The following is a 20,776-nucleotide window of genomic DNA, read 5'->3' on the forward strand; positions in this document are numbered from 1 at the left end:
GTTCAAAACGCCCAGTGAAGAAGGACAGACTGGCGTTTAAACGCCAGCCAGGGTACCTGGTTGGGCGTTTAACGCCCAAAAAGGTAGTGCATTGGGCGTTAAACGCCAGAATGTGCACCATTCTGGGCGTTTAACGCCAGGATGGCACAAGGGGGAAGATTTTGTTTTCAAATCAATTTTTTTCAAGTTTTCAAAGTTTTTCAAAATCAAATCTTTTTCAAATCATATCTTTTCAATCAAATGTTTTCAAAATCAATTTCTTTCCTTTTTCAAAGATACTTGCTAACAATTAATGATTTGATTGAACATTTCAAATATGTTGCCTTTTCTGTTGAGAAAGGTTTAATGTTTGAATCATATCTTTTCTTGTTAGGCAAGTCATTAATTTTTAAAATCAAATCATATCTTTTCAATCATATCTTTTTAAAACCATAACTTTTTAATCAAATCTTTTTAATCACATCTTTTTCAAAAACAGTTTTTAATCATATCTTTTTGCTTTCTAATTTCAAAATCTTTTTCAAAAATTACTTGATCTCTTTCTCATTCTTGATTTTCGAAAATCAAATTAAAGTTTTCAAAATGTTTTTAAAATCTTTTTAATTAATTTTCGAAAAATCTCTTCCCCTCTTCTCACATCCTTCTATTTATGGAGTACTACTCCTCCTCAATGCACAATTCGAACCCTATCCAACTAAGTTCGAATTCTTCTACCTCTTTCTTCTATTTTTCTGTTCCTCTGACACCTCAAGGAATCTCTATACTGTGACATAGAGGATTCCATATTTTCTTGCTCTCTTCTCTTTCATATGAGCAGGAACAAAGACAAAGGCATTCTTGTTGAAGCTGACCCTGAACCTGAAAGGACCTTGAAGCGAAAGCTAAGAGAAGCTAAGGCACAACTCTCTACAGAGTACCTAACAGAAATCTTCAAAGAAGAAGAACCCATGGCAGCCGAAAACAACAACAATGCAAGGAAGGTGCTGGGTGACTTTACTGCACCTACTCCCGACTTCTATGGGAGAAGCATCTCTATCCCTGCCATTGGAGCAAACAACTTTGAGCTTAAGCCTCAATTAGTTTCTCTAATGCAACAGAATTGCAAGTTCCACGGACTTCTATTGGAAGATCCTCATCAGTTCTTAGCTGAATTCTTGCAAATCTGTGACACTGTCAAGACTAATGGGGTTGACCCTGAGGTCTACAGACTTATGCTATTCCCTTTTGCTATAAGAGACAGAGCTAGGACATGGTTGGACTCACAACCTAAAGAAAGCCTGGACTCATGGGAAAAGCTAGTCAATGCCTTCTTGGCAAAGTTCTTTCCACCTCAAAATTTGAGTAAGCTTAGAGTGGAAGTCCAAACCTTCAGACAGAAGGATGGAGAATCCCTCTATGAAGCTTGGGAAAGATACAAACAATTGATCAGAAAATGTCCTTCTGACATGCTTTCTGAATGGAGCATCATAGGTATTTTCTATGATGGTCTCTCTGAACTATCCAAGATGTCTTTGGATAGCTCTGCTGGAGGATCTCTTCATCTGAAGAAGACGCCTACAGAAGCTCAAGAGCTAATTGAAATGGTTGCAAATAACCAATTCATGTACACTTCTGAAAGGAATCCTGTGAACAATGGGACTAATCAGAAGAAAGGAGTTCTTGAGATTGATACTCTGAATGCCATATTGGCTCAGAATAAAATATTGACTCAACAAGTCAATTTGATTTCTCAAAGTCTGTCTGGAATGCAAAATGCACCAAGCAGTACTAAGGATGCTTCATCTGAAGAAGAAGCTTATGATCCTAAGAACCCTTCAATGGAAGAGGTGAATTACCTAGGAGAACCCTATGGAAACACTTATAATTCTTCATGGGGAAATCATCCAAATTTCTCATGGAAGAATCAAGAGAGGTCTCAACAAGGTTTCAACAACAATAATGGTGGAAGAAACAAGTTTAGCAATGGCAAGCCTTTTCCATCATCTTCTCAGCAACAGACAGAGAATTCTAAGCAGAACCCCTCTGACTTAGCAACCATGGTCTCTGATCTAATCAAAACCACTCAAAGTTTCATGACTGAAACAAGGTCCTCCATTAGGAACTTGGAGGCACAAGTGGGACAGCTAAGCAAGAAAGTTACTGAACTCCCTCCTAGTACTCTTCCAAGCAATACAGAAGAAAATCCAAAAGGAGAGTGCAAGGCCATCAACATGGCCGAATTTGGAGAGGAAGGAGAGGAAGTGAATGCCACTGAGGAAGACCTCAATGGGCGTGCACTGACCTCCACTGAGTTCCCCAATGAGGAACCATGGGAATCTGAGGCTCAAAATGAGACCATAGAGATTCCATTGGACTTACTTCTGCCTTTCATGAGCTCTGATGAGTATTCCTCCTCTGAAGAGGATGAGTATGTCACTGAAGAGCAAGTTGCTAAATACCTTGGAGCAATCATGAAGCTAAATGACAAGTTATTTGGAAATGAGACTTAGGAGGATGAACCTCCTTTGCTCACCAAAGAACTGGATGACTTGTCTAGGCAGAAATTACCCCAAAAGAGACAAGATCCTGGGAAGTTTTCAATACCTTGTACCATAGGCACCATAACCTTCAAGAAGGCTCTGTGTGACTTAGGGTCAAGTGTAAATCTCATGCCTCTCTCTGTAATGGAGAAGCTAGGGATCTTTGAGGTGCAAGCTGCAAGAATCTCATTAGAGATGGCAGACAACTCAAGAAAATAAGCTTATGGACTTGTAGAGGATGTTCTAGTAAAAGTTGAAGACCATTACATCCCTACTGATTTCATAGTCCTAGAGACTGGGAAATGCATGGATGAAACCATCATCCTTGGCAGACCCTTCCTAGCCACAGCAAAGGATGTGATTGATGTTGATGGAGGTGAACTGATCATTCAAGTGAATGAAGAATCCCTTGTGTTTAAGGCTCAAGGATATCCCTCTGTCACCATGGAGAGGAAGCATGAAGAGCTTCTCTCAAAACAGAGTCAAACAGAGCCCCCACGGTCAAACTCTAAGTTTGGTGTTGGGAGGCCACAACCAAACTCTAAGTTTGGTGTTGAACCCCCACATTCAAACTCTAAGTTTGGTGTTGGGAGGTCCCAACATTGCTCTGAGCATTTGTGAGGCTCCATGAGAGCCCTCTGTCAAGCTACTGACATTAAAGAAGCGCTTGTTGGGAGGCAACCCAATGTTATATTTTATCTATTTTTCTTTTGTTATTTAATGTTTTTTTTTTGTAGGTTGATGATCATAAGAAGTCACAAAATCAATTGAAAAAGCAAAAACAGAATGAAAAATAGGAAGAAAAATAGCACACCCTGGAGGAAGAACCTACTGGCGTTTAAACGCTAGTAAGGCTAGCAGGTGGGCGTTTAACGCCCAGTCTGGCACCATTCTGGGCGTTTAACGCCAGAAAGGGGCACCAGACTGGCGTTAAACGCCAGGAAAGGGCAAGAACCTGGCGTTAAACGCCAGAAAGGGGCACCAGACTGGCGTTAAACGCCAGGAAAGGGCAAGAACCTGGCGTTAAACGCCAGAAATGGGCACCAGCCCGGCGTTTAACGCCAGAATTGGCTCAAAACGTGATTTTGCATGCCATTTGGTGCAGGGATGACTTTTCCTTGACACCTCAGGATCTGTGGACCCCACAGGATCCCCACCAACCCCACCACTCTCTCTCTTCTTCACCCATTCACCAATCACCTCAACACCTCTTCCCCAAAAATCCTTCACCTATCAAATCCCATCTTTCTCTTCACCACTCACATCCATCCTTCATAAAACCCCACCTACCTCACCCTTCAAATTCAAACCACTTTCCCTCCCAAAACCCACCCATACATGACCGAACCATGAGCCCCCCTCTCCTATATAAACCCTTCTTCACCCCTCCATTTTCACACAAACTAAACACCACTTCTCCCACTCTTTGGCCGAACACAAAGCCACTCCCTTCTTCCTCATTTCTTCTTTTTCTACTCTCTTCTTTCTTCTTTTGCTCGAGGACGAGCAAACCTTTTAAGTTTGGTGTGGTAAAAGCATTGCTTTTTGTTTTTCCATAACCATTTATGGCATCCAAGGCCGGAAAAACCTCTAGAAAGAGGAAAGGGAAGGCAAAAGCTTCCACCTCCGAGTCATGGGAGATGGAGAGATTCATCTCAAGGGTGCATCAAGACCACTTCTATGAAGTTGTGGCCTTGAAAAAGGTGATCCCCGAGGTCCCTTTTTCACTCAAAAAGAGTGAATATCCGGAGATCCGACATGAGATCCGAAGAAGAGGTTGGGAAGTTCTCACCAACCCCATTCAACAAGTCGGAATCTTAATGGTTTAAGAGTTCTATGCCAATGCATGGATCACCAAGAACCATGATCAAAGTGTGAATCCGGATCCAAAGAATTGACTTACTATGGTTCGGGGGAAGTACTTGGATTTTAGTCTGGAAAATGTAAGGTTGGCATTCAACTTGCCTATGATGCAAGGAGATGAACATCCTTACACAAGAAGGGTCAACTTTGATCAAAGGTTGGACCAAGTCCTCACTGACATTTGTGAAGAGGGCGCCCAATGGAAGAGAGATTCAAGAGGGAAGCCGGTTCAATTGAGAAGGCATGACCTCAAACCCGTGGCTAGAGGATGGTTGGAGTTTATCCAACGCTCAATTATCCCCACTAGCAACCGGTCCGAAGTTACTCTAGACCGAGCCATCATGATCCATAGCATCATGATTGGAGAAGAAGTGGAAGTTCATGAGGTTATAGCCCAAGAACTTTATAAGGTGGCGGACAAGTCCTCTACCTTAGCAAGGTTAGCCTTTTCTCACCTCATTTGTCACCTCTGTTATTCAGTTGGAGTTGACATAGCGGGAGACATCCCCATTGATGAGGACAAGCCCATCACTAAGAAGAGGATGGAGCAAACAAGAGACCCCTCTCATCATGAGATCCCTGAGATGCCTCAAGGGATGCACTTTCCTCCACAAGACTATTGGGAGCAACTGAACACCTCCCTAGGAGAATTGAGTTCCAACATGGGACAACTAAGGGTGGAGCACCAAGAACATTCCATCCTCCTCCATGAAATTAGAGAAGATCAAAGAATCATGAGAGAGGAGCAACAAAGACAAGGAAGAGATATTGAGGAGCTCAAGCACTCCATAAGACCTTCAAGAGGAAGAACAAGCCGCCATCACTAAGGTGGACCCGTTCTTTAATCTCCTTGTTCTTTATTTTCTTGTTTTTCGAATTTTAGTGCTTATATTTATCTATGTTTGTGTCTTATGATCATTAGTGTCTTAGTGTCTATGCCTTAAAGTTATGAATGTCCTATGAATCCATCACCTTTCTTAAATAAACAATGTTCTTAATTGAAAAAGATAAGAATTGCATGAATTTTGAATTTTATAACAGTTTAATTATTTTGATGTGGTGGCAATACTTTTGTTTTCTGAATGTATGCTTAAACAGTGCATATGTCTTTTGAATTTGTGGTTCATGAATATTGGCTCTTGAAAGAATGATGAAAAAGGAGACATGTTACTGAGGATCTGAAAAATCATAAAAATGATTCTTGAAGCAAGAAAAAGCAGTGAATACAAAAAAAAAAAGAGAAGCGAAAAAAAAAACGAAAAGAAAAAAAAAGAAAGAAATAAAGTTGTGATCCAAGGCAAAAAGAGTGTGCTTAAGAACCCTGGACACCTCTAATTGGGGACTCTAGCAAAGCTAAGTCACAATCTGAAAAGGTTCACCCAATTATGTGTCTGTGGCATGTATGTATCCGGTGGTAATACTGGAAGACAGAGTGCTTTGGGCCACGGCCAAGACTCATGAAGTAGCTGTGTTCAAGAATCATCATACTTAACTAGGAGAATCAATGACACTATCTGGATTCTGAGTTCCTAAAGAATCCAATCATTCTGAATTTCAAAGGATAAAGTGAGATGCCAAAACTATTCAGAGGCAAAAAGCTAAAAGCCCCGCTCATCTAATTAATACTGATCTTCATAGATGTTTTTGGAGTTCATTGCATATTCTCTTCTTTTTATCTTATTTGATTTTCAGTTGCTTGAGGACAAGCAACAATTTAAGTTTGGTGTTGTGATGAGCGGATAATTTGTACGCTTTTTGGCATTGTTTTTAGTATGTTTTTAGTAGTTTTAGTTGAATTCTTAGTATATTTTTATTAGTTTTTAGTTAAAATTCACTTTTCTGGACTTTACTATGAGTTTGTGTGTTTTTCTGTGATTTCAGGTATTTTCTGGCTGAAATTGAGGGACCTGAGCAAAAATCTGATTCAGAGACTGAAAAGGACTGCAGATGCTGTTGGATTCTGACCTCCCTGCACTCGAAGTGAATTTTCTGGAGCTACAGAAGCCCAATTGGCGCGCTCTCAACGGCGTTGGAAAGTAGACATCCTGGGCTTTCCAGCAATATATGATAGTCCATACTTTGCCCAAGATTTGATGGCCCAAACCGGCATTCAAAGTCACCTTCAGAATTCCCAGCGTTAAACGCCGGAACTGGCACCAAAATGGGAGTTAAACGCCCAAACTGGCATAAAAGCTGGCGTTTAACTCCAAGAAGAGTCTCTACACGAAAATTCTTCAATGCTCAGCCTAAGCACACACCAAGTGGGCCCGGAAGTGGATTTTTATGTCATTTACTCATCTCTGTACACCCTAGGCTACTAGTTCTCTATATATAGGACCTTTTACTATTGTATTTACATCTTTTGATCTTTACATCTTTAATCACTTTAGATCTCTAGATCATCTTTGGACATCTAGTTCTTAGATCATTGGGAGGCTGGCCTCACGGCCATGCCTAGACCTTGTTCTTATGTATTTTCAACGGTGGAGTTTCTACACACCATAGATTAAGGTGTGGAGCTCTGCTGTACCTCGAGTATTAATGCAATTACTATTGTTCTTCCATTCAATTCGCTTGTTCTTGTTCCAAGATATTCATTTGCACTCAAGAACTTGATGAATGTGATGATTATGTGACGCTCATCATCATTCTCACTTATGAACAAGTGATTGACAACCACTGCCGTTCTACAAGCAACAAGGCTCTAATGTTTATCTCTTGGATTCCTGATACATGATGCATGGTTGATCGCCTGACAACCGAGTGCTCGCCTGACAAACGAGCCAGCCATTCCGTGAGATCAGAGTCCTCGTGGTATAGGCAAGAACTGATGGCGGCATTCAAGAGAATCCGGAAGGTCTAACCTTGTCTGTGGTATTCTGAGTAGGATTCAATGATTGAATGACTGTGACGTGCTTCAAACTCTTGAGGGCGGGGCGTTAGTGACAGACGCAAAAGAATCAATGGATTCTATTCCGGCCTGATCGAGAACCGACAGATGGATAGCCGTGCCGTGACAGGGTGCGTTGAACATTTCCACTGAGAGGATGGGAGGTAGCCACTGACAACGGTGAAACCCTTGCATAAGCTTGCCATGGAAAGGAGTAAGAAGGATTGGATGAAGACAGTAGGAAAGCAGAGAGACGGAAGGGACAAGCATCTTCATACGCTTATCTGAAGCTCTCACCAATGATATACATAAGTATCTCTATCTTTATCTTTATGTTTTATTCGTATATCACCCATACCCATTTGAGTCTGCCTGACTAAGATTTACAAGGTGACCATAGCTTGCTTCATACCAACAATCTCCGTGGGATCGACCCTTACTCGCGTAAGGTTTATTACTTGGACGACCCAGTGCACTTGCTGGTTAGTTGTGCAAAGTTGTGTTTATGCCATGGTATTGAGCACTAAGTTTTTGGGGCCATTACTAGGGATTATTTGAGTTGTGAAAAGTAGTGATCACAATTTCGCACACCATATATTCTCTCAGTATGAGTTTCTAAACCTCCTAGGTTGAGGGGACGAGTCCTACTGAGTTTTATAGATTAATAAAAGTATTACTATTTCTCTTCAATCCGTGTTTGATTCACTTCTAAGATGTATATTTGTTCTTCAACTTGATGAACGGGATGACCCGTGACAATCATCTTTGTTTTTCATACTAAGACCGCGTGCCTGACAACCACCTGTGTTCTTCTTAGGTTCGTGTAAATACGTAACTGGAAATCATCAAACCACCAACTTGATTATACATCTCTTAGATGGCTAATCCACGACCTCGTTGGAGACTCTCAAGACACTAGTTTAGCCGAGGTATGGGGAGATTAGGGGCTTTGTGGTAGAGGCTAGAACCCAAAGGCACAACATTCTCTAATCCGGAAGATCCGACCTTGTTTGTGGCGTTTTGAGTAGGATCATGAAGGAGAATGGACTGCAGGAGCTTCACCCTCACTCAGAATGGATCCAAACTAACCCTGGGGTTAAGATCTGGAGGAGTATTGGCGGCTGCTCAAACCAGCGTCAATCACATATAGCTTACCATATAAGAAATCATTCACTGTTGAAGAAGACAGTAAGACCAGAGTTAATCCAGAAGGACAAAGCATCTCCAATCCTCAACCATCTTCTCATCCATGGTTACATTCAATTTCACAAAGTATTTTATATTCTATTTCACTTTTATGCATTCAAATCCAATAACTCTTCTATCCGCCTGACTAAAATCTACAAGATAATCATAGCTTGCTTCAAATCACAATCCTCGTGGGATCGTTGACCCTGATTCAATCAGGTATTACTTGGATGACCCAGTGCACTTGCTAGTTTAGTTGTACAAAGTGTGGAAATTCGTGCACTAATTTTCAAAAAATAAGTATTTCAAGTTTTCCAAGAAAAGTTGATGTGGATTCGAGTTAAAGGCTTCTATTTTTATTTTTAAATATATGGATGTTATCGTAATGACTTTGTTATGGTGCATCTAGAAGCGTGCCATTCTGGTAGTAAGGGTATTACAATTGGAGGAGATAATAAAGACGTTGGAAGAGATAATAGAAGCCTTGTTCAAAGGATTTTGTGTTTTCTTAAATTTTAAAATAATTTTTTAACATTTTAATTAGATTTTTTATTAGTTAACTGCAATTAGCTGTACTCTTAATCAGTTACTTATATTTTCTCTTTTATTAAAAAAATACTTTGATTAAATTATTGGCATGTTTTGGAATTTTTTATTTGAATTAAATAAATATATAAATTACAGAAATACATAAAATATAAGATATTTACAAAAATGCGTAATCTTACACATCTCGGATGCTGAGGGGTAAGCTAAAAAATGAACATATCTCGACATCTGATACCCCGTGCTGTAATCAAACGATGCCAAGACATATCCTGGGTGCTCCCGGGATATGTGTTATTAAAGAGATCGGATTTTGAACACTCGAAATATATGGCAACATAGAATGGAATCTCAAAACTCGAGATATGTACAATACTCTGGATGGGGTCTCAGCATCCGAGATATAGTCAAGGATGTAATTTGGATCTCAGTATCTGAGATATATGTATTATGGTTTAGGTGTCTCTGCACCCAAGATATGTTGCAGAATAATTCTATTTATAGAACCCATCCCTCAACCATCTACTCACAATTCACAAATTAATCTTTTCTTCCTCTTCTTTCTGTTTTGATTTGATGGGGCATAATCAATTCTTTTTTTGTTGTGATTTATTCCAATCGGATAGTAAAACACGGTGATGAAGGAGACAAGAAGCAGCATGCAACCCACAATGTCGGTCACATCACGCTCTGTCGCGGTGTACAATGAGTGATATGTATGACAGAGCAGTGCAGACTCTTATGACAACTGGCTGCAACGATGAAAATCCTCCAACAGCGGCAGCCATCTCAAAGGGACAAGTGTAGCAGACTTGCTTGTGAACAGAAACTCCCTGATAAGCATCATCAAGTAGCACCAGGTGTACTGACGGAGTGTATCCAGAACTACCCTAGTTGGAATGTGTAAAACCTTGTCCCTCTACCAGTTCATCCTCACCCCGAAAACATGCTTCCCTCCCTTTGGTTGTGGTGGCGGCCTGGCGCCAAGTAAATCCTCAACCCACTCCCACGTGGGGTGTCCATGTCATCGTTGAAAGTCTTTGGTACAACCCCCAATCAACTTTCCATCAGTACGCAGACCAAATGTGGTAGGCAACATCCTAGAGCATAATGCTGACCTCACCCTATGGAAGGTGAAACGTGTGGGTCTCGGACCTCCACTGCTCGACAAATGTAGAGATCAATGAATTGTCAAACATGAAATCCATCAACTCTACTGCATGTCCAAATCCTGCCTCCTTAATGTAAGGCAATAGGATGTCCGATGGGAGGAGACCCAGAGTCACACGGCGTGGCAACAGTAACTGTGGTCTCTGCAATATCCATAATATTTACTCTTGCATATTAATCTCGTTTAAACTATTAATTGTGTTTAACCATTACTAAAAATTCTAAATCAAGTAGATAAACATCGATAATAAATGTAACAGATATAGTATGAATATAATTTGTATTGTTAATATTCATAGCACTAACTAAAGACAGGACTATCAAGTAATATATAAAAAAGTAAATCATTTATGTTGCACTATTCTAACCTGACTGTCACATTTGGGTATGACTTCAATTAATTACTTGTTAATTTCACTAACGTATTAATTAATAGTTACCTATTTTATTTATTTAACTTAAGTTACAATTAGTTACCTGTTTTATTTATTTAACTTAAGTTACAATTAGTTACAATCAATTATATAAAATATCAAACCATACTATACCTGACTAAATAAATAAATAAATAAATAATATATATATATATATATATATATATATATATATATATATTGCCTAATTTTGTCTAGTCATTAAGTCCTATCACATAAACTAAGTTACTAAAGTCTAAACATATAAACTAATTATTTACTGAAAATAAAATAAGAAAAACTACTAACATCAAAATCTAAAACTCCAGCTACGTACCAAGTAGCATTCAGTCTATTGATGTATATATCGCGGATATGTTCTTGGGGAGCCATATTTACTTAAGGAACTCAAACCTAAGCGTTCAAAAATTAACAAAATTCTTAAAAATTATTCAAATGCACAGCAATCTCGGTTGCTATGACCTTATATATGCATCCGAGCATATTTCGGGATGCTAAGACCCAAATCAGTCAAATTGTATACATCCTGAACACTAAAACCCCTTTCTAATTTGTCACATATCTCGGGTGCTCAATATTCGATCTCCGTAATAACACACATCCGGGTGCACTCAGGATATGTCTTGTGTAAAACCTCAGATTTTGAAAAGTTATTAATAAATTATTTATAATTTATTATAATTACTTGAGATTATATTTTTGAGATTTTGTATATATACCAGGCAAATTCTTATTTACAATTTAGAATTTTTTATAATTTAAAAATAATGAGTATTCTATATGTCTTAATTTTAATATTTTTAACCTTATTTTATAAATAAAGCAGAATTAATTTACTTATCTCCAATTTTTATTAAATTAGCATGTGAATAAAAATAATTTGCAAATTGTAATTGAAAGGTATTTTAAAGATGGATACTCTATATTTAATTTGATTTTTAATTATTATTCAACTTTTAATTATTTTATAAAATTATATTACTACCCCTATTTTTAACAAAAATACCTAAACTAACCCACACCACCCAAACCCTAACACACTTACACTCACTCTCTCAACCCCCCCCCCCCCCACTCTGGTCACCCACGCACACACCCATTAAACACAAACCTAACACATCAACACTTTAGAAAGAAGAAAGAAGGAAAAAAAAAGAAAGAAGAAATGGGAAAAAAGGGAGGGGCCTTGGAGAAGAAGGAGAGGTGGAGGAGGGAGGAGCTCGCACCATCATCGTGGACCGCCGTTGTTACTGCGTCGTGTTGCTTGCGCCACCGCCGTCGTCCAAGAAGTTGCCGCTTCTGTTCGTCGTCGCCGTTCGTCCTCACCAAGTCGTCGTCATCCTTGAAGTTCGCAAAGAAAGATAGAGACTGATGGAAGAGGGCGACGCACGTGGGAGAGGGAGAAACTGCCTCTGCGTCGTCGTGGACGAGCCCAGCCGCCTCGCCATTGTCGCCACCATGGGTTTTGCCACTGGTGAGGAGAAGACGTCATCGTGTTTGGTTGTCGCTGTCGTTGGAGTTCTGGTCGCCGCTGTCACTTGGGATGGCTACCAGGGCTGCCGCCAAACCGGTTCAGACACCGCCCCTGCTCCGTTTTCTTATTACAGTAAGTATTTATGTTTTGATAAGCCCCCGCATTAGTGTTCTGTTACGGATAATAAGTCTTTGCGATATTAATGTGTTAGGAGTTAGTAATCGAGGTTGCATGTTGTGTTTTAAAGCTATTTATGCTGTTGCAAAAGTGTGCGGGGCTATGATTTGAAGCTGTCGTTGATTTCGGGTCGAGAGAAAATGAATTCTTTGACGCGTTTGGGTTATGGGATTCGACATATAGAGGTAGGGGCAGAAAACTAAACTTTATGATTTGGAATTGTTATATATAGATATTAATGTGAGAAAATGTACATTTAGTGATTATATAAGTCTTATGTATTGTTTGGTTGTCTTGGATGGCTATGAATGTTTGTTTGACTAGATTATTGTTTGGTTTTTTGTTAAACAAATAGTTCTTGAAGTGATTCTTTAAAGTCTTGAAAATGAGTTTAAACCGGTTTTCTTGAAATAGGAAAATAATATGCACTTTTGGAATCAGCTTGATTTTGAACTAATTCGATTTTGAACTCGTTGAAGAGGGTTGTAGAATGGTTTGGTTGGAACCCGAAAAGGGTGACAAAGTTCAAATTTTAGGGGAGGTGCTGCCAAAATTCCTATAAAATCCAATACTTTATTTGAAATGTTATTTGGAAAATTGTGAATTTAAGACTTTAATTATTTTACTTGAATTATTTAAGAAAGCGATGAACTAGGTTTTGAAATGAATTATTAAAATGAGAATTATGATTTAGTCTTGTTTCTTAAGAAAAGTATTATATCTCTTTTGAGAGCAAGTCATTGCGAAGAAACTTATGTTTTAAGGCTGTTTTAAACATGAAAAGGGTTTATGTTTTTGAATTTGACTTGAGAATTTCAATTAGAGGAGTTTCAGTAACTTTGAAAAAGTTTGAATTTCGATTGACAAGTCGCATTTTACAACGTTTTAGGAAAAGTTTGAAGTATTCTTTAAATTATGGATTTTGCAAAACTAAAACAATTTCTGAGCAATTGGAAACGCTTCAGATTTAATCATGGAATTGGAGTTAGTTTTGGTTTAAGTAAAAGAGATTATTTTTTTAAAATTTGTTCGGAGTAATTGATTGCACGACTTGGTTTGGCTTAAATTCTATTTTTATTTATTTAAATCAAGAAACTAAGGTTTTAGATATTTTCAATGAATTTGAGAAAAATGAGTTAGGTTATTCTCTCCTAAAATCTTGAGACTCTGCTGAGAAATTTTATTACCAAACCTTGTTTTTAGGATGAATAATTTTGAATCTTGCAGAATATATTTTTATTGGCATGGTTTTGGAAGTTTGGAAAGATTTTGTGGAAAGTGGCTTTGTTTAGGAATTTACTTTTGAGGCAAAATGGCTTATGAGTTTGAAATCATTTGAGAAATGAGGATTTCAAAATTCAGACAGAGATTAATTTGATTTCGGTTTTAAAATAAAGTGATTTGAGAAAAGTGACCTATGGCATGAATGATGATTGATTTAATGTGGATTGTTGAGGAAGTACTTATACACTGTATGTGCGTTATGAGAAATGGCTATAATGAGATTGGATGAATGAAATATGAATGATTATATAAGTATGCACTTCTATATCTGAGACACGAGTATCCCTGGGTGAAAGCAGTGGCTTGCCACCACGTGCTCCGGATCAAGACTCGATACTCTGCTAACCCTATGTCGTAAGTGTGGCCGGTCACTGTGAAATTTCTGGATGAGCTCACCCCCATGGATATACACCGGTGTGTGTTATATGATTTGAGATTTGGGATGCACGACAGAGGGACAGTCCAATGGTTAGCTACCAAGACTTGTCGGGTTGGCTATATAACTGACAGATGAGACTCATCAGCCATAGGACATGCATTCATCATATGCATCTATATGACATTGTTTGGGTGTGCATATTGTAATTGATTTTTCTATATGAATAATTATGTTTAAAAGCTAATTGCTCTACTTAATGTAACTGTTTGTTCGTGTTTGAACCTTCTTACTTGTGTTTGTGTCTGAAATTGGTTGAATTTGTGGTGAATTGGCCGTGGATTGAGTTGTTTGGGCCTAGGACCGTGGTTGATTATAAGATGGGCCAAAGGCCATGTTTGGTTTGCGTTTTTGGTTTAGAAAAGTATGAAAAATTAAACTGGTTCAGCATAGACTTAATGAACCTATGCTTGGATCAGCTTGGTCTTTCCTGCTATCTAGGAAAAACTTTTAAAAAATGGTTTAGAATTTTTGAAGAATTAACAATTTTCTCTTTTGAAAAGGATCTAGGATTTTTGAATATAAATCTTTGGTTTTGAAAAGATACCTAAGGCGGTTATTAATCACTGTACTTTAAAAATAATTTTATTTTCACGTATCCTATTATAGTAATTCTCTAATCCTATGGTAGCGGTTGTTTTGAGATACTGAGACAGAGACTGGGAGACTGAGACTCGGCATCATATTTGTTGGTTTAGAGACTGGTACTAAAATTTCTATCTCTGTCTCTAAAATTTTAGTATTTCAATACCTCCAAAAAGTGGGAACACAGGAGACTAAAATTTTTAGAGATGGAGACTGAAATTTTAATAACATTTTATTTCTAAAATATCTTCATTTCAATTAATTGATTCCAATTTTATCCTTTTGTACAAATTAAATTAGAATTTTATTCTTATTTCAATTTCTATCTTCCACTTTGTACCAAACAGAATACTATTTCAATCTGTCTCTTAGTCTCTGTCTCTCAGTCTCAGTCTTTCTGTCTCTGCCTCTCCACCAAACGCTACCATAGTGAGAATTAGCGAGGACGATGTTCTCACTCCCCTACAGGTCTTTTCTTTTTCAGGTAATGGACAATGAAGTTTAGAAGAGCTTATTTCTTTTCTGTTTAGACGATATTTTTGTATTGTTTTAGTATTTATGTTTCCCTCGTCTTTAACTTTGCAAGTTCTGTAAGAGGGATAAGATTTTGATATGAAATACTTGTAAACAATTATATATATGTGTGTGTGTGTGTGTGTGTGTGTGTGTGTCTTGTAAGTATTGTAAGTAGGGGTGTGCATGGGTCGGGTGAAACCGGATTTGATGTGACCCAGACCCGACCCGAAATATGCACCGGGTCCATTTATGAGACCCGAACTCGACCCTAGACCCGATGAAACCTATACCCTTTCGGGCCACAACTATACCGGGTGAAAATCGGGCCGTTAACATTATATTACTTTGATACTTTCTTATAAGTTAGCATGTAAAAATATCCAAATTTCTAAGACTCCAACCATTATTTGCCATGGTAAAATTCACTTAGAAAAATATAACAAGAACTAACTCTTCTCTAAAATTAAAGCATAACCATAATCAATACTAATATTGCCTAATAATACATAATATTTAAATCAATACAAATAACACAATATTATGCATTAGTCTAAAATTTTATGCATTTTAAATATAAAACATTAACTTATAGTCTTATATATAATGACTAATAATACAAAATATTAAGGTCTACAATACTTAAATTTCACATAATAATAGCCATCATCCATCACTAATAATACAAAATATTTATTGTGTATGGTGACCGGGCCACCGGACTAATTTCGGGTGACTCGAGTTATGGCCCGGACCTTGACCCAAAATAATGATCGGGTCTATTTTTGAGACCCTTATCCGACCCTAAACCCGATGAAATCATACCAAATTAGTCCCTAAAGTGTTCGGGACCGGACCGGATCTTCGAGCCGAGTCGGACCATGCACACCTCTAATTATAAGTATGGATTTATGTTTTTAAAAAAATGATTTTTGAAAAATACGATTTAAAATTTTAAACAATCTCATATTTTAGTATTACGTATTTTAAGAGTCGTCGTAATATCCAAACTATCAGAATAATACAACCGAAAACGTAACATTTTAATAGTTAAGATGTTACATATCAACATTATCCTATCATAGAACGATGTCTCAGACATCAAAGTATGTTTAGTTTTTGAATTATCCCTCAGCATCTAAGATATGTTATGTAGAGTACGTATTTTCGTAAATATATGTATTTTAGTAATTTATATATTTATTTAATTTAAATAAAAAAAATTTCATGTTTTATGGATTTTGAATGGACCCACTGTGGCTCAAAGTTCAACTCACGTCGTGGCTTGTGCGACTGCTTCCTTTCCTTTTTGAAAATTGCTTGCATAACTCACGCTCTCACAGTCTCACTGTCACACACACCTCAACAAATCAATGTGCTTTTTACACTTTCCAAATCTTTTCTTTTCAGATGAAAAATAAACAATATGTGCAATTATAAATAAGTTATCTTAAAAAGATTGCAAATCATGTGACTGACCCTAAATCATACTTAGCTCATATTTTGCTGGATCCAACGACTAAGAAGAATACTATATGATTATTTTCTAATTTCTAATGTTTTATGCATATTTTTATATATGTACTAGCTACACAATGTACCAAGCAGCATAAAATACATTATGGTATATGCAACTACTAATTCACAAGGAATTTTCTTTGGTGAATAAAATTTGACATCGGGATCGATTTCTCCAAAACATTTTATGACAAATTTATAGATTTATCGTTTATCAATTTTTTTTAAAAGAAAAAAGCTCTAGAAAAGTGTTTTCTTTACTCGTTTAATGAATTGAGAATAATATATTTTCATATTTGTTGTAAGAAATAAAAAATAATTATCATATATTTAATATTTTCAGGAATTATATTTTTATTTCTAATATTTTTCCAGCAAAGAGGTGGACAGTAAAGAAGTTCCACGACTTGGGAATATGATTTTATATATAAAATTTAAAAAAACTCTTTCAAAAGTATAATAATTTTATAATTAAATATATTACGAATGTTTTGATAATTTTATAATTCTAGGAATATACATCATAGACCAAAAATATTTTAATTTACTCTTGGGAATTTAGAGAATTTTCTAAGAAATTTTTAGTTAAAGAAACAAATATATTAAAATTCGAAGAATATTTTTTGCAAGGAGCATCAATTCTGAAAAATACAATTAAATAAATTTATAATCTTTAAACGAAGATATTGAGTAATGTTAATGTGCTCGGATAAAATAATTATCTTTGTTAATACACTCCATATTATTATAAAATTTAAAATACCAAATCAAAATAATTATTTTATCATTAATTGAATCATGAATATAATTTTTAACATAATGTTATCTACTTCTATTTCTTATCTTCTATAAATTATAATTTATTAATATTTATTATTCTACTATCTACATTTTACAACGACGACTGAAAAAAATTTGACGCACAAATTTCTTAACCTAAAATATTATTCGTTTTATTTATGTTAAGTATATATTAAAATTAGTTATTAAAATAAATTTTTAATACAAAATATATTTTAAAATATAAAATATATTTTAAATATAAATTAAATAATATATACTTTTATAAATAAATATATAATAACTAATTTTAATAATTAATTTTATAGTTAATTTTAATATATAAATTATATTTTTATATTCGTTATAATATACAACTGTTAGAATTTATTCTCAAAATTTCCTAGTAGTAGTATAAGTTTTTTTGCTATATTGGTTAATTACATGTTTATTATTTTATTATTAATTTAATAATAAAAAAATAAATCAATAAATACGTGAGAATATAAAAAATGCAGTTGAACTCGAAATTTATTATGAAAATATAAAATATTTACCATTTTGACTGATTTTATATTTATTAGTATTATTGTATACATCTAATAAATAAAGTAGTGCATCGATGCGGTTTTTTAATTTACATATGGCCCAAAGGCTGGTGTATGAACACGATATGGGGGTGGGGGTGCTTAACAAGAATGTGGTGACAGTCCTGAAGCAACTCGGACCGTCCGAGTTATGAACAGAAAACGCATGGTCCGAGTTCCATGCATTTGGGTGACGTCACGCAGCAACTCGGACCCTCAGAGTTCTGGAATGCATGCGGACCGTCCGATTTCCCTTTCGCCAATCGCACGGTCCGAGTTCGCTGGACAGGAGACACGCGTCGCTTCCCCACCTGATGCATATACGGTGCTATGTTAAAACAAGAAACCCCTCTCTCTCACCATCCGAATACACCACTATCTCAAATTTCACTCTCAAACTCAGCTTCTTCTTCCTTTCTCTGTACTGGTGTTGCATGGTGGAGGAGAAGAAAAATGTCAAAAAAATATAAAATTAAAGATTTTGATCGTTCTGAGCTTCACATTATACATTATCTCAGTGATCCTGATTATGTAAGTATTTTTTAAATTTTTTAAATTTTTGGTAAAACGTATGTAATTTTTTATGTGAATAATTATTAAAATTTAAAAATTAATTATCATAATTGTTGTTGTTAATGTTAAAGTCTAAGTAGTTGTGAAATATAAATAAAATGATTATTATATAGTTTTTTTTTAATTTTATTTACAGATTATTAATTATATTTATATATCAGTGTTAGGCAATTTTTTATTGTTATTGTTGATAGGTTTTGTGTTTTGGAGTGTTGCAGAGAGGGAGAGACCGTAGATATTAGTAAGTCACTAGGAGTTTAATGTTTTTGTATTTTGAATTTTATATTAATTTTTATTATAATTATAATTAAGTGTAATACAATCTTATTTAAATTAATTTATAAAAAAATTAAGTATAATTGTTCTGTTATGGCAATAGTTATGTTAATGTTATTGTTCTTGTGAGAAAGTGTTAATGCTGAATGATTAGTTAGATTCTTTTTAATTAAAGCATGTTTGATTTTCCTTTATGAGAATATTTATAAATTATTAATTTTAGTAATTATTATTAGCAAGTTAATGATTACTGTTGTGAGAATATAATTGATGGCATATACTGATTGTTAATAATTTTTATTATGGAGGAAAAAAATATTTAGCAAAAGAGTAATTAACATTCGACTTTATTGTAAATGATGTAATATTGTTGAAAATAATGATTAGGAATATATGTGGGTGTAATGGGTTTCAGCTGCAGTTACGAATAATTTTTAGGATTAATTAAATTATTTTGGAAATTAGAAGAATTAGTTATATAATCGGTAAATTCATTCATGATGGTAAGTTAGTAGTTGTTAATTATCTGACTAGTAAGTTGTTATGTTTTTTTTATTGTAGAAATCAAGAATGTTGACATGTAACCATCCAGTTCCTCCGGATCGGTACAACGATAGGGTGGAGGATCATTTGCGAATTACCGGGTTCTATCATGTGTCTCAGATTGGGATAGTGCAGTGTCAGAAAGCATTGGTAAATGCTCTAATCGAACGTTGGCATCCAGACACACATACGTTTCACCTTCCCATTGGTGAATGTTCTGTGACACTTGAAGATGTAGCTTTAATTCTTGGTCTTCCCACAGATGGTCTTCCAGTGACAGGGATGACAATGAGTAGTTATGAAGCTTTGGAGGCGGAGTGTTTGCTTCAGTTAGGGGTTGCACCGCGAAAGGAGGAGTGTAGATCTAGCTGCATAAAACTGACGTGACTGAGGAATCTAAAAGAGAATTTACAATTGACTGATGAAATAAATATACAGAGGTATGTTAGGTGCCACATTATGTTGCTGATTGGAACGATCCTGTTTGGGGATAAGTCTGGGGCAGGTGTTCATTGGAAATTTCTACCCTTGCTACGTGATTTTGTGAATATTGGCCAGTATAGTTGGGGCTCGGCATGCCTAGCACACCTTTACAGGGCGTTATGCAGGGCATCTCGTTATAACTGTAAGGAAATAGATGGTCCACTAACACTTCTGCTGGTATGGGCTTGGATCCGACTACCTTATCTATCGCCGGTTCCTAGAGAACCACGCAGTTTTCCACTAGCAAACAGGTAATACTATGTTACAATGTACCCATTTCTTGATATTTAAGCTTCAGTTGATCTAATTGAGAACATCATTTTAGGTGGCGTAACTGGGAGCGTGGTGACCGACGATTTAGATATTTGAAGCTAGATCACTTTAGGAAGGCTTTTGATGAACTTCAGGAAGGACAGGTCAGTTTTAGTAAAACAAGTTTTCTTAGAAAGCATCATGCGTTTTTAGAATTTACTTGCATTGTGGGTTGTTATGATGAGTATTCCCTATTTTTTCAGTTTGTTTGGGTTGCTTATGCTGTGGATCGTGTGGATCCAAACATAATTCCTGCTGAGGTCTACATGCAAGTGGTTGTTTGGAGCGCTACAGTTCCATTAGTGTCATTTGAATGTATCGAGTGGCATGCGACCGATAGGGTCAGGCGACAGTTTGGTTTCTTTCAGGGAGTACCTACTGTTGAGCAGAATTTGGATAAGGCCCATGGAGAGGTTCTGACTGGTCCTAAGAATCTTAACTGGGCCACGGCACCGAGTCATTCAAAATGGGTGATGCATTGGACAAACAGGTATCACTATGTTCTTTCTGAGCTTCCCACGCCTTCAGAGCATCATTTGGATACTTACATGAACTGGTACCGTACAAAATATGGAAACCGCTTAGCCTTGTTGAATCTTGTGGGTGAAGATAATGATGAAGGTAA

General features: G+C 36.3%; 1 non-coding gene across 1 annotated transcript; it reads right to left on the bottom strand.

Annotated features, from left to right (window-relative positions):
- Positions 1–1,343: 1,343 nt before the first annotated feature.
- Positions 1,344–1,451, bottom strand: LOC130955935 (small nucleolar RNA R71). Its single transcript, XR_009076946.1, has one exon. It is a non-coding gene; the product is annotated as a small nucleolar RNA R71 (small nucleolar RNA).
- Positions 1,452–20,776: the final 19,325 nt, after the last annotated feature.

This window comes from Arachis stenosperma, chromosome 1 (assembly GCF_014773155.1).
Source record: "Arachis stenosperma cultivar V10309 chromosome 1, arast.V10309.gnm1.PFL2, whole genome shotgun sequence".
Classification (NCBI taxonomy): domain Eukaryota; kingdom Viridiplantae; phylum Streptophyta; class Magnoliopsida; order Fabales; family Fabaceae; genus Arachis; species Arachis stenosperma.